The sequence below is a fragment of the Hordeum vulgare genome, chromosome 6H (assembly GCF_904849725.1).
Source record: "Hordeum vulgare subsp. vulgare chromosome 6H, MorexV3_pseudomolecules_assembly, whole genome shotgun sequence".
In the NCBI taxonomy this organism is placed as follows: domain Eukaryota; kingdom Viridiplantae; phylum Streptophyta; class Magnoliopsida; order Poales; family Poaceae; genus Hordeum; species Hordeum vulgare.
In genome coordinates this window covers 489,380,358-489,395,698 of record NC_058523.1, presented here as the reverse complement: position 1 = coordinate 489,395,698, position 15,341 = coordinate 489,380,358, and positions in this window count along the sequence as shown.

The window sequence follows — 15,341 nt, the reverse complement described above, 5'->3', positions numbered from 1 at the left end:
TGTGTGATGTTGTATTACCGAGTGGGCCCCGAGATACCTCTCCGTTCACACGGAGTGACAAATCCCAGTCTTGATCCATACTAACTCAACTAACACCTTCGGAGATACCTGTAGAGCATCTTTATAGTCACCCAGTTACGTTGCAACATTTGATACACACAAAGCATTCCTCCGGTGTCAGTGAGTTATATGATCTCATGGTCATAGGAATAAATACTTGACACGCAGAAAACAGTAGCAACAAAAATGACACGATCAACATGCTACGTCTATTATTTTGGGTCTAGTCCATCACATGATTCTCCTAATGACGTGATCCAGTTATCAAGCAACAACACCTTGTTCATAATCAGAAGACACTGACTATCTTTGATCAACTGGCTAGCCAACTAGAGGCTTGCTAGGGACGGTGTTTTGTCTATGTATCCACACATGTAAATGAGTCTTCATTCAATACAATTATAGCATGGATAATAAACGATTATCTTGATACAGGAATTATAATAATAACTATATTTATCATTGCCTCTAGGGCATAATTCCAACAGTCTCCCACTTGCACTAGAGTCAATAATCTAGCCCTCACATCATCATGTGAATTACATTGTAATAAATCTAACACCCATACAGTTCTGGTGTTGATCATGTTTTGTCCGTGGAAGAGGTTTAGTCAGCGGGTCCACTACATTCAGATCCGTGTGCACTTTGCATATATTTACGTCCTCTCCCTCGACGTAGTCGCGGATGAGGTTGAAGCGTCGTTTGATGTGTCTGGTCTTCTTGTGAAACCGTGGTTCCTTTGCTAAGGCAATGGCACCAGTGTTGTCACGGAACAAGGTTATTGGATTCAGTGCGCTTGGCACCACTCCAAGATCCGTCATGAACTGCTTCATCCAGACACCCTCCTTAGCCGCCTCCGAGGCAGCCATGTACTCCGCTTCACATGTAGAATCTGCTACAACGCTTTGCTTGGAACTGCACTAGCTAACTGCACCCCCATTAAGAATAAATACGTATCCGGTTTGCGACTTAGAGTCGTCCAGATCTGTGTCAAAGCTTGCATCGACGTAACCTTTTACGGCGAGCTCTTCGTCACCTCCATACACGAGAAACATCTCCTTAGTCCTTTTTAGGTACTTCAGGATATTCTTGACCGTTGTCCAGTGATCCACTCCTGGATTACTCTGGAACCTACCTGCCATACTTATGGCCAGGCTAACATCCGGTCTAGTGCACAGCATCGCATACATGATAGAACCTATGGCTGAAGCATAGGGGACGGAGCGCATATGCTCTCTATCTTCATCAGTTGCTGGGCACTGAGTCTTACTCAATCTCGTACCTTGTAGAACTGGCAAGAACCCTTTCTTGGACTGTTCCATTTTGAACCTCTTCAAAACTTTATCAAGGTATGTGCTTTGTGAAAGTCCTATCAGGCGTTTTGATCTATCCCTATAGATCTTAATGCCTAGAATGTAAGCAGCTTCTCCTAGGTCCTTCATAGAGAAACTTTTATTCAAGTAGTCCTTTATGCTCTCTAAAAACTCTACGTTGTTCCCAATCAGTAATATGTCATCCACATATAATATTAGAAACGCCACAGAGCTCCCACTCACTTTCTTGTAAATACAAGATTCTCCAACCACTTGTATAAACCCAAATGCTTTGATCACCTCATCAAAGCGTTTGTTCCAACTCCGAGATGCTTGCACCAGTCCATAAATGGATCGCTGGAGCTTGCACACCTTGTTAGCATTCTTAGGATCGACACAACCTTCGGGTTGTATCATATACAACTCTTCCTTAAGGAAACCGTTAAGGAACGCCGTTTTGACATCCATCTGCCACATTTCATAATCGAAAAATGCAGCTATTGCTAACATGATTCTGACGGACTTAAGCATCGCTACGGGTGAGAAAGTCTCATCATAGTCAACTCCTTGAACTTGTGAAAAACCCTTTGCCACAAGTCGAGCTTTATAAACGGTCACATTACTGTCAGCGTCCGTCTTCCTCTTAAAAGATCCATTTGTTCTGAATGGCCTTGTGGCCCTCAGGCAGTACCTCCAAAGTCCACACTTTGTTCTCATACATGGATCCTATCTCGGACTTCATGGCTTCCAGCCATTTGTTGGAATCTGGGCCCACCATTGCTTCTTCATAATTCGCAGGTTCATTGTTGTCTAACAACATGATTGATAAGACGGGATTACCGTACCACTCTGGAGCAGCACGTGGTCTCGTCGACCTGCGTGGTTCGACAGAAACTTGAACTGGAGTTTCATGATCATCATCATTAACTTCCTCCTCAACCGGCGTCGCAATGACAGAGGTTTCCCCTTGCCCTGCGCCACCATCCAGAGGGATGAGAGGTTCGACAACCTCATCAAGTTCTATCTTCCTCCCACTCAATTCTCTCGAGAGAAACTCCTTCTCGAGAAAAGCTCCGTTTTTAGCAACAAACACTTTGCCCTCGGATTTGAGATAGAAGGTGTACCCAACTGTCTCTTTTGGGTAACCTATGAAGACGCACTTTTCCGCTTTAGGTTCCAGCTTTTCAGGCTGAAGCTTTTTGACATAAGCATCACATCCCCAAACTTTAAGAAACGACAACTTTGGCCTTTTTCCATACCACAATTCGTATGGTGTCGTCTCAACGGATTTTGATGCTGCCCTATTTAAAGTGAATGCAGCTGTTTCTAATGCATAGCCCCAAAATGATAACGGCAAATCAGTAAGAGACATCATAGATCGCACCATCTCTAATAGAGTACGATTACGACGTTCGGACACACCATTACGCTGTGGTGTTTCAGGCGGTGTTAACTGTGAAACAATTCCACATTGTCTTAAGTGAGTACCAAACTCGAAACTCAGATATTCACCCCCACGATCAGACCGCAGGAACTTGATCTTCTTGTTACGACGATTTTCCACTTCACTCTGAAATTGCTTGAACTTTTCAAATGTTTCAGACTTGTGCTTCATCAAGTAGACATAACCATATCTACTTAAATCGTCAGTGAAGGTGAGAAAATAACGATATCCGCCGCGTGCCTCCACGCTCATCGGACCACACACATCGGTATGTATGATTTCCAACAAGTCACTTGCACGCTCCATTGTTCCTGAGAACGGAGTCTTAGTCATCTTGCCCATGAGGCATGGTTCGCACGTGTCAAGTGAATCAAAGTCAAGTGACTCCAAAAGTCCATCAGCATGGAGTTTCTTCATGCGCTTTACACCAATATGACCTAAGCGGCAGTGCCACAAAAATATGGCGCTATCATTGTTAACTCTAACTCTTTTGGTCTCAATGTTATGTATATGCGTATCGCTATCAAGATTCAATATGAACAATCCTCTCATATTCGGTGCATGACCATAAAAGATGTTACTCATAGAAATGGAACAACCATTATTCTCTGACTTAAAAGAGTAACCGTCTCGCAATAAACAAGATCGAGATATAATGTTCATGCTCAACGCAGGCACTAAATAACAATGATTTAAGTTCATCACTAATCCTGACGGTAACTGAAGTGACACTGTGCCGACGGCGATTGCATCAACCTTGGAACCATTTCCTACGCGCATCGTCACTTCATCTTTCGCCAGCCTTCGCCTATTCCGCAGTTCCTGTTTCGAGTTGCAAATATGAGCAACAGAACCGGTATCGAATACCCAGGCACTACTACGAGAGCCGGTTAAGTACACATCAATAACATGTATATCAAATATACCTGATTTTTCTTTGCCCGCCTTCTTATCTGCCAGATACTTGGGGCAATTGCGCTTCCAGTGACCCATACCCTTGCAATAGTAACACTCCGTTTCCGGCTTAGGTCCAGCTTTGGGTTTCTTCGTCGGATTGGCAACAGGCTTGCCGCTCTTCTTCGAATAGCCCTTCTTGCCTTTGTCGTTTCTCTTGAAACTAGTGGTCTTATTCACCATCAACACTTGATGCTCTTTACGGAGTTCAGACTCTGCGACTTTCAGCATCGCAAACAACTCACCGGGAGACTTGTTCATCCCTTGCATGTTGTAGTTCAACACAAAGCCTTTATAGCTTGGCGGCAGTGATTGAAGGATTCTGTCAGTGATAGCTTCTTGCGGGAGTTCAATCCCCAGCTCAGCTAGACGGTTTGAGTACCCAGACATTTTGAGCACATGTTCACTGACAGATGAGTTTTCCTCCATCTTGCAAGCATAGAATTTATCGGAGGTCTCATACCTCTCGATCCGGGTGTTCTTCTGAAAGATAAACTCCAACTCCTGGAACATCTCAAATGCTCCATGACGCTCAAAGCGACGTTGAAGTCCCGGTTCTAAGCCATACAAGACTGCACATTGAACTATTGAGTAGTCCTCCATACGTGCTAACCAAGCGTTCTTAACATCCTGATCAGCCGTAGCGGGTGGTTCATCTCCTAACGCTGCATTAAGGACATAATCCTTCTTCCCAGCTTGTAAGATTAGCTTAAGATTACGAGCCCAGTCTACAAAGTTGCTTCCATCATCTTTCAACTTAGCTTTCTCTAGGAACGTATTAAAATTCAGGATGACTGTCGCGTGAGCCATGATCTACAACACAAATATATTCAAAGTGGACTTAGACTATGTTCAAGATAATTAGAGTTTAACTTAATCAAATTATTCGCTAAACTCCCACTCAAAAAGTACATCTCTCTAGTCATTTGAGTGGTTCATGATCCACTTACACTAGCTCAAGTCCGATCATCACGTGAGTTGAGTATAGTTTCAGTGGTAAGCATCCCTATGCTAATCATATCATCTATATGATTCATGATCGACCTTTCGGTCTCATGTGTTCCGAGGCCATGTCTGCACATGCTAGGCTCGTCAAGCTTAACCCGAGTGTTCCGCGTGCGCAACTGTTTTGCACCCGTTGTATGTGAACGTTGAGTCTATCACACCCGATCATCACGTGGTGTCTCGAAACGACGAACTGTAGCAACGGTGCACAGTCGGGGAGAACACAATTTTGTCTTGAAATTTTAGTGAGAGATCACCTCATAATGCTACCGTCGTTCTAAGAAAAATAAGGTGCATAAAAGGATTAACATCACATGCAATTCATAAGTGACATGATATGGCCATCATCACGTGCTTCTTGATCTCCATCACCAAAGCACCGGCACGATCTTCTTGTCACCGGCACCACACCATGATCTCCATCAACGTGTTGCCATCGGGGTTGTCGTGCTACTCATGCTATTACTACTAAAGCTACATCCTAGCAAAATAGTAAACGCATCTGCAAGCACACACGTTAGTATAAAGACAACCCTATGGCTCCTGCCGGTTGCCGTACCATTGACGTGCAAGTCGATATTTCTATTACAACATGATCATCTCATACATCCAATATATCACATCACATCATTGGCCATGTCACATCACAAGCATACCCTGCAAAAACAAGTTAGACGTCCTCTAATTTTGTTTGTTGCATGTTTTACGTGGTGACCATGGGTATCTAGTAGGATCGCATCTTACTTACGCAAACACCACAATGGAGATATATGAGTTGCTATTTAACCTCATCCAAGGACCTCCTCGGTCAAATCCGATTCAACTAAAGTTGGAGAAACCGACACTTGCCAGTCATCTTTGAGCAACGGAGTTACTCGTAACGATGAAACCAGTCTCTCGTAAGCGTACGAGTAATGTCGGTCCAAGCCGCTTCAATCCAACAATACCGCGGAATCAAGAAAATACTAAGGAGGGCAGCAAAACGCACATCACCGCCCACAAAAACTTTTGTGTTCTACTCGAGAAGACATCAACGCATGAACCTAGCTCATGATGCAACTGTTGGAGAACGTCGCATGGGAAACAAAAATTTTCCTACGCGCACGAAGACCTATCATGGTGATGTCCATCTACGAGAGGGGATGAGTGATCTACGTACCCTTGTAGATCGTACAGCAGAAGCGTTAGTGAACGCGCTTGATGTAGTGGAACGTCCTCACGCCCCTCGATCCGCCCCGCGAACAATCCCGCGATCAGTCCCACGATCTAGTACCGAACGGACGGCACCTCCGCGTTCAGCACACGTACAGCTCGACGATGATCTCGGCCTTCTTGATCCAGCAAGAGAGACGGAGAGGTAGAAGAGTTCTCCGGCAGTGTGACGGCGCTCCGGAGGTTGGTGATGACCTTGTCTCAGCAGGGCTCCGCCCGAGCTCCGCAGAAACGCGATCTAGAGGAAAAACCGTGGAGGTATGTGGTCGGGCTGCCGTGGAAAAGTCGTCTCAAATCAGCCCTAAAACCTCCGTATATATAGGTGGGAGGGAGGGGACCTTGCCTTGGGGCTCAAGGAGCCCCAAGGGGGTCGGCCGAGTCCAAGGGGGGAGGACTCCCCCCCCCCAAACCGAGTTGGACTTGGTTTGGTGGGAGGGAGTCCCCCTTCCTTCCCACCTCCTCCTTTTTTTTTTTTTCTCTTGATTTTCTCTTCTTGGCGCATAGAGCCCTTTTGGGCTGTCCCACCAGCCCACTAAGGGCTGGTGTGCCACCCTCAAGGCCTATGGGCTTCCCCGGGGTGGGTTGCCCCCCCCCCCCGGTGAACTCCCGAAACCCATTCGTCATTCCGGGTACATTCCCGGTAACTCCGAAAACCTTCCGGTAATCAAATGAGGTCATCCTATATATCAATCTTCGTTTCCGGACTATTCCGGAAACCCTCGTGACGTCCGTGATCTCATCCGGGACTCCGAACAACATTCGGTAACCAACCATATAACTCAAATACACATAAAACAACGTCGAACCTTAAGTGTGCAGACCCTGCGGGTTCGAGAACTATGTAGACATGACCCGAGAGACTCCTCGGTCAATATCCAATAGCGGGACCTGGATGCCCATATTGGATCCTACATATTCTACGAAGATCTTATCGTTTGAACCTCAGTGCCAAGGATTCATATAATCCCGTATGTCATTCCCTTTGTCCTTCGGTATGTTACTTGCCCGAGATTCGATCGTCAGTATCCGTATACCTATTTCAATCTCGTTTACCGGCAAGTCTCTTTACTCGTTCCGTAATACAAGATCCCGCAACTTACACTAAGTTACATTGCTTGCAAGGCTTGTGTGTGATGTTGTATTACCGAGTGGGCCCCGAGATACCTCTCCGTTCACACGGAGTGACAAATCCCAGTCTTGATCCATACTAACTCAACTAACACCTTCAGAGATACCTGTAGAGCATCTTTATAGTCACCCAGTTACGTTGCGACGTTTGATACACACAAAGCATTCCACCGGTGTCAGTGAGTTATATGGTCTCATGGTCATAGGAATAAATACTTGACACGCACAAAACAGTAGCAACAAAAATGACACGATCAACATGCTACGTCTATTAGTTTGGGTCTAGTCCATCACGTGATTCTCCTAATGACGTGATCCAGTTATCAAGCAACAACACCTTGTTCATAATCAGAAGACACTGACTATCTTTGATCAACTGGCTAGCCAACTAGAGGCTTTCTAGGGACGGTGTTTTGTCTATGTATCCACACATGTAAATGAGTCTTCATTCAATACAATTATAGCATGGATAATAAACGATTATCTTGATACAGGAATTATAATAATAACTATATTTATCATTGCCTCTAGGGCATAATTCCAACAGACCCTGTAACCAGATTTGATCGAATCCGCCTCGGGCCCCCATAGTAGGTTGTTGATGTAGTACTTCCCACGACGGCTCCGAGTCATGAGCCCCGTCGCATAGCTCCCAAACCCTGGTAGGGCTCCCTTTGAGAACTCAACTCCACCGTGTGCAGGCCCCAAGGTGGGCGCCAACTATCGTGGTCTTGTCACGGCAGATGTCCTCGTGAAAGGACTTAGTATTGGAGCCATCGCACCTTGGTGGCGACTCAAAGGGGTTGAACAGGAGTGAGACGGCGATTTGCCCAGGTTCGGCCCCTCGTGAGGAGGTAAAGGCCTACGTCCTGCTTTGTGTTGTATTGATGGAGTTTCGATTACAAGGAGGGCGTTACTCGCCAGACCTAGCACTCGATGATTTCTAACCTACGTCTTCTTCCCTCGGACTCGCCTTTATATACAGGTCGAGTCCCTAGGGTTTACAAGGGTACTTTCCTTTCTACAAACCGTGGCTCTTACGATCTCTAAGTCGCCACCTTTCCAAAGCTGGGAGACCTTCCGGAAGTTGTAAACCGCCATACAACCTTCGGTCCTGCCAGGCCAAGCCCCGAACCATATTTTTAGATGAATCGCCAGATTTGGTGACCCGGCCCAACTAGGGCGGGTTATCAATAGATAGTATCCCCAACAGTAACCATCTAGGTAACCTACTGCAAGCCCCTGCTCTGCCTACAGAGAAATGCCGGTGACATGGAGGCCGTCGGGCATGCTCTGCTGCTGCTGCTGTGCCGCGCCAGGGAAAACACCACTGCTCGCGCTGCTACTATGAGGGGACACACCGAACACACAACACATCTACGCAAGAACTACTCCCTGATAGAGGATCTCCGGCGAACCCTAGCCGAACTACTCGAGGAGAAGGAGGGAGGAAGGAAGGATCCTCACCTAGGGAGGAAGATGGGGATGCCAAACTTCTTGGAGGAGAAGCCGGAGGGGAAGAATCCTATCTGGAGGAGTTCTGCTGCAGACCGACGTAGAACCGAGGAAGACGAAGGAGAGCAGCGGGGCCGAGGCGTTGACAACGAGCTGGCCATTGGTGAGGTCACTCCCCGGCCTCACCGAGGACGGGAATGGGGCGCGGGCGCCTCTCCCGAGGCCTCGGACATGGTGGCCGGTGCCGGAGACGACGAACACACGGGGGACGACGGCGTTGCACTTCCCTCTCTCTCTGTTGGGTGGAACTACGGAGTACTTACCAGCGAGAAGGAGGAGAAGGAGGGAGAACGAGAGAGGTGGCGGCGCAGATGGGAAGAGAGGGGAACCCTAGGGAAGAGAGGCACGGACGCCCATGTTATAAGGGGGGTCCTCGATGTTTGTGCCTCACGGCGGCAGCGTGCTCTCTCTGCTGGTCCTGACGGAAAGGAGGCAGAGGGGTGTAGACGGTGTCTGAAGGTGGAGGGAGGTCGTGGGAGCTCGGCCCTAGCACGAAGGAGGGGAGAGATGGGCCGGCCTATGGGAGTAAGCCCATAGGGTGGCGCAACATAAGAGAAAATAAATTCCCTGGAGCCTTATTCTATTTACAGGAAAAACCAGAGAAAATAAAGCTCGGCAAAATATACTGGGGATAAAAACAAAACAAAAATACCCCTGGTCATGATAAATCATGACCTATTTAAGAAAAATAGAAAAGGAGTATATGGGGCATTTAAATATTTTCAAAACAGCATTAACATTGGCTGTTTTGGAAATATTTGCACCTTGCAAATAAGGATTAAAGAAGCAACTTCACCTCTACAATTCCACCACAAGAATATGCTAAACCCTGGACATTTTAAAAACAGAGAAGAGGCAAAGATATTTGGGGTTAGAATAAAAGAGAGAGACAGAGTTTTGAAGCTATGCAAACCACATCTATTCCTACTATCACATGCAATCTACTAGAGTTGCACCACACCACACATTTCACAAACCACATATCACACAAGACCACAAGCATCACATCACCTCATAAGAACACAATGCAACATCACAAGGACATGGACATGATATGATATGGCATGCATGCATGCAAGGAAGAATAACAAGTGACATCACATGAAATCATAGCATAGATAGCTCTCATGTCCATGACAAGTTGGACCCACATAAAGAAGGTTCCAAAAAGGGAAGGTTACACATTGGGGCATTACAGATGGGTTGGATGAAATCTATCATGTAATCGAGTTAGTTTTGTTAGGGTTTGATCCCTAGTATCCACAATGTTCTGAGATTGATGTTGCTATGACTTTGCTATGCTTAATGCTTGTCACTAGGGCCCGAGTGCCACGATTTCAGATCTGAACCTATTATGTTTTCATGAATATATATGTATTCTTGATCCTATCTTGCAAGTTATAGACACCTATTAGGAGTTATGATCCGCATCCCCCAGGGTGACAATAACTGGGATTCTTTCCGGTGATTACCGTAGTTTGAGGAGTTCATGTATTCACTAAGTGCTAATGCTTTGGTCTGGTTCTCTATTAAAAGGAGGCCTTAATATCCCTTAGTTTCCATTAGACCATGGGAGGGTAGGACAAAAGATGTCACGCAAGTTCTTTTCCATAAGCACGCATGACTATATATAGAATACATGTCTACATTACATTGATGAATTGGAGCTAGTTCTGTATAAACCTATGATATGATTGTTGCATGATGAATGCCATCCGATATAATTATCCATCACTAATCCATTTCCTACAAGCTTTCCACATAATGATCTTTGCTAAGTTACTTTTCCGTCGCAATTGTTACAATCACTACAAAACTGCTACCGTCACGTTTGCCACCGTTACCGTTACTTCCATACTACTTTGCTACTAAATACTTTGATGCAGATATTAAGTCTGCCAAGTGTGGTTGAATTGACAACTCAGCTACTAATACTCGAGAATATTCTTTGGCTCCCCTTGACTCGAATCAATAAATTTGGGCTGAATACTCTACCCTCGAAAACTGTTGTGATCCCCTATACTTGTGGGTTATCAAGGCGTTTTTCTGGCACCGTTGTCGGGGAGCACAACTTTATTCTCTGAGCCACTTGGAATTTATATCTGTTGTTCACTATGAAGAATCTGAAAGACGCTAAAACCAAGATATACCCCTCAACTATGAGGGCAGGTAAGGAACTGCCATCTAGCTCTGCACTTGATTCACCGTCTATTATGAGTAAATTTGCAACACCACCACCTGCTACTGAATCTAATATGTCGCAAGTAATTGATGATGCTACTTCTGCTATGCGTGATGCTTATGATGATACTTCGCTTGATACTATTGTGCCACTTGGTGAATTTCTTGATGAACAAATTGCTAGAGTGAATGCTGAAACTAATGATATTGCTGAATCTCATGAAAATAGTGAAATCAAACACTATTATGCACCTGTCAGACCTAGCTCTCCTAGATATGAATTGCCTAATATACCTAAGGGTTATGTTATGGAAGGAGAGGTAGCTAGGGACTTTCTTTCTTGTAAGGATAGAGATGATCTTAACAAATTGAAAAATCTTTGAATGCTAGAATGCAATATGATCCCAAGTTTGCTACTTCACCTATCTGTGTCACTGATAAAGATTATGAATTATCTGTCGATCCTGAGTTGACTACTTCGGTAGAATCTGATCATTTCTATGGTTATGAATCTGAAATTGTTGTGGTACACCTTACTTAATTGAATGATATAGCCACCCTATTTACCCATGAGGGAAAAAATCGTTATTACTATATTCTTAAGTTGTTTCCGTTCTCATTAAAGGGTGATGCTAAGATATGGTTTAATTCTCTTGCTCCTGGTTGTGTGCGTAGTCCAGAGGATATGATTTACTACTTCACTAAAAATATTTTCCTACCCATAAGAAACAAGCTGCCTTGCAGGAAATATTTAACTTTGTGCAAATTAAAGATGAGAGTCTCCCACAAGCTTGAGGCTTCTGCAGTTGCTTAATGCTTTGCTTGATCACCCTCTCAATAAAAATGAAATACTTGATATCTTTTATAATGGACTAAGCGATGCTTCTAGGGACCACCTAGATAGTTTCGCTGGTTGTGTTTTCACGGAACGAACTGTTGAACAAGTTGAACTACTATTGAATAATATATTGAGCAGTGATAATGATTGGACTATTCCCGAACTACCTCCAAAACCAACTCCGAAGAAAAGAGGTATTCTATTCCCCAGTCCTGAAGATATGCAAGAGGCAAATAAATCTATGAAAGAAAAAGGTATTGAAGTTGAAGATGTTAAGAATCTACCACCTATTGAAGAAATACATGGTCTTGATAACCCGACACAGGTAGTAGAGGTAAATTCTCATCATAGATTTTATGAAGGTGACATTCCTTATAATAAGTCTGCTAGCCAATGCTTGGATGAATTCGATAACTTTTTTGTTAAACAAGGATATTTAAATGCTTATGTTAGTAGACAATTTAAGCATAATGCTTATATGCTTGATCGCTTGGGTGATTATATGAGTAGAACTGTTAATGACCTTAGGCTTATTAGTAAACAAGCTTCCACGGTAACTACTCAAGTAGAACAGGTACTCATGGCACAAAATGATTTGCTTAATGAGATGATTAGTAAGAACAATGATCATTCTTTTAGAGTTGTGACTAGAGGTGGTAGAATGACTCAGGAACCTTTGTATCCTGAGGGCCATCCTAAGAGAGTTGAGAAAGATTCTAAGAGAGTTAATATTGACGTACCTGGTCCTTCTAATAAAAGGAAAAGGAATGGCAATAGTACTTTGCATGCTGCTAGTGTGCCTGTTGTAGAGTCACATGAAAACCCAAATGATATCTCTATTTATGATGTTGAGACACAATCTAGTAATGAACATGAACCTAGTGATAATATTAATGATGATGTTCATGTCGATGCTCAACCTAGTAATGACAATGATGTGGAGATTGAACCTCCAGTTGATCTTGATAACCCACAACCTAGGAATAAGCGATGTGATAAAAGATATTTTATTGCTAGGAAGCATGGTAAGGAAAGAGAACCATGGGTTCAGAAACCCATGTCCTTTCCTCCTAAACCATCAAGAAGAAGGACGATGCAGATTTTGAGCGCTTTGCTGAAATACTGAGACATGTCTTTTTACGTATGCGCTTAACTGATATTCTGAAAATGTCTCCTTATGCTAAGTACATGAAAGATATTGTTATGAATAAAAGAAAGATACCGAAAGCTGAGATTTCCACCATGCTTGCTAATTACACTTTTAAGGGTGGAATACCAAAGAAACTAGGAGATCCCGGAGTACCTACTATACCATGCTCTATTAAAGGAAATTATGTTAAAACTGCTTTATGTGACCTCGGAGCTGGTGTGAGTGTTATGTCATTCTCTTTATATAATAGACTTGATTTGAATAAGTTCACACCTACTGAAATCTCTCCGCAAATGGCTAATAAATCAACTGCTTTACCCATCGGTATTTGTGAGGATGTGCGTGCTGTGGTTGCAAATGTTACTATCCTAACGGACTTTGTTATTCTTGATATTCCCGAGGACGACAGTTTCTCGATCATTCTTGGTAGACCCTTTATGAATACTGCAGGGTTATTGACTGCAACAAAGGGAATGTCACTTTTCATGTTAATGGTAATGAGAATACGGTACACTTTCCGAAGAAACAACCTCAAGTTCATGGTATCAACTCCATTGAAAAAATTCCAACGTTTACTATTAGAGACTTTGAATTTCTTCTCCCTACTATCAAAAAGAAATAGGATATACTTATTGTTGGGGATATGCATATCCCCATTGAGGTAACCTAGTGCTATTCGAAAGTTCTCTGGTTCCATGCCATTCGAAAAAAGTTTGTCAATAAGACTTGATCAACCTTATTGATGGATTCCTTTTGAAGGGCATGAGATGGATGAATTTAGAAAGTACAACCTTCTGTACCCAACTTTTCTTTTCTGTTTCTTAGTTTCAGTTTAGGAAAAATGCTACTTCCTATAAGATATTTAGATTATGGTAGGATGGTAGCACATGATTTTATTAAGAAAGATAATGATAAGAGGCTGCTTTATAACTTAGTATTTAGTCAGGGTACTTGTGAGATTATTGGCTTGCCTGCTTCTTCTTTGTTCGATATCCATTCAGGCAGGTACACTATTATGCCCGAGGACAATTACAAATATTGGGGCTTGTCGCAACCCCCAGCACCTAGGCCTGCACCAGCCCTTGACCCATATCAGGTTCCAGTTTTTCAGTGGGAGCTGCAGGAGCTCGCAAACCAGTGGAACCCTCAGTGTCCCCCAGAGTATCCACGAGAAGGTTATTTCCAGCCATGGCCTTAGACAAACTTAGGCCAAAATCCTAAGCTTGTGGGAGTACGTATTTCTCACCGACATTACATTCATGTTCACACACTCACTCCACTTGTCGGTGTTCATACTTTTTCATTATACCATCCATGGTAGTTTATTTCTTATTTTTGTTTTCCTCTTGTGTGTTTCAATAACCTTGAGAAAATCCAAAAAATAGTTCTAGCTTTACCTTCTAGTTTGCTTAGTTGTAGTGTTAAAATAAAACCCAAAAAGATTTTTTCGTTCTTCTTTTGCTTGTTGGGGGCTTTCCTGTGTAAATAGTTTTTCTTTCTTCTTTGGGCCATAAGGAGAAGACCACGATGACGTGCTGAGTAGCTCTCATATGCATTATCGTTTATCTATCAGAGAGCCCATATTACCTTGTCTTATCCTTTGAGTATTGCTTGCAGATTCCAGCTTAGTCCAATGCACGTGCACTCTTATAATTATTCACACCGTTCGGTCGTGCAAGTGAAAGGCAATAATGACGATATATGATGAAGTGACGGAGGTGGAGAAAAGTTGGTATGAACTCGACCTCTTTTGTTTTTGTAAATATATGATTAGCTCATCATTCTGGATTCAGCTCGTTATGAATTGAATATGTTTGCAATGACAATTAGAGATTATAGTAACTTATGCCATGCTTAATTAGCTAAGAGTGAATAATGGTTTGTCTTGAGTGCCAACATGCATATTAAAATGGTTGTGATGTAGTATGATAGTATGGTATCCACCTACGAATGATTCGAGTGGCTTGACTTGTTACATGTTCACGCATGTAGTTGAAACAAAACCAACGTAGCCTCCACAATGTTTATGTTCATGGTGATTTATATCCTACTCATGCTAGCATTCGATGTTGGTTAATCCCAAAGCATGTTTATGACTGTTGTCGCTCTCTAGTTGGTCGCTTCCCATTCTCTTGCTAGCCACCACTTGTACTAAGCGGGAATACTGCTTGTGCATCCATTTCCATAAAACCAAAGTTGTTTCATATGAGTCCACCATACCTACCTATATGCGGTATTTACGTGCCATCCAAGTAAATTTTCATGTGCCATACCGTAAACCTTTAAATAAATATTCTGTTTTGTATGCCCGGATCACTCATGTAGTGATTAGGGGCTCTCAGTATCTTCCATGCTAGGTGGGTTATTCTCAAGATATGTGTTGATTCACTATCATTCATGAGAAAGTGGTTGGTAATCGGGATGCCCAGTTCCATGCCCAAAATTCAAATCAAATATAATGAAACAAAACACCCCGAGGAATGTTGTTGGTATGGACGGTACCCGTGGATTCGACTTGCAGTGGAGTGTGATAGATTGGTG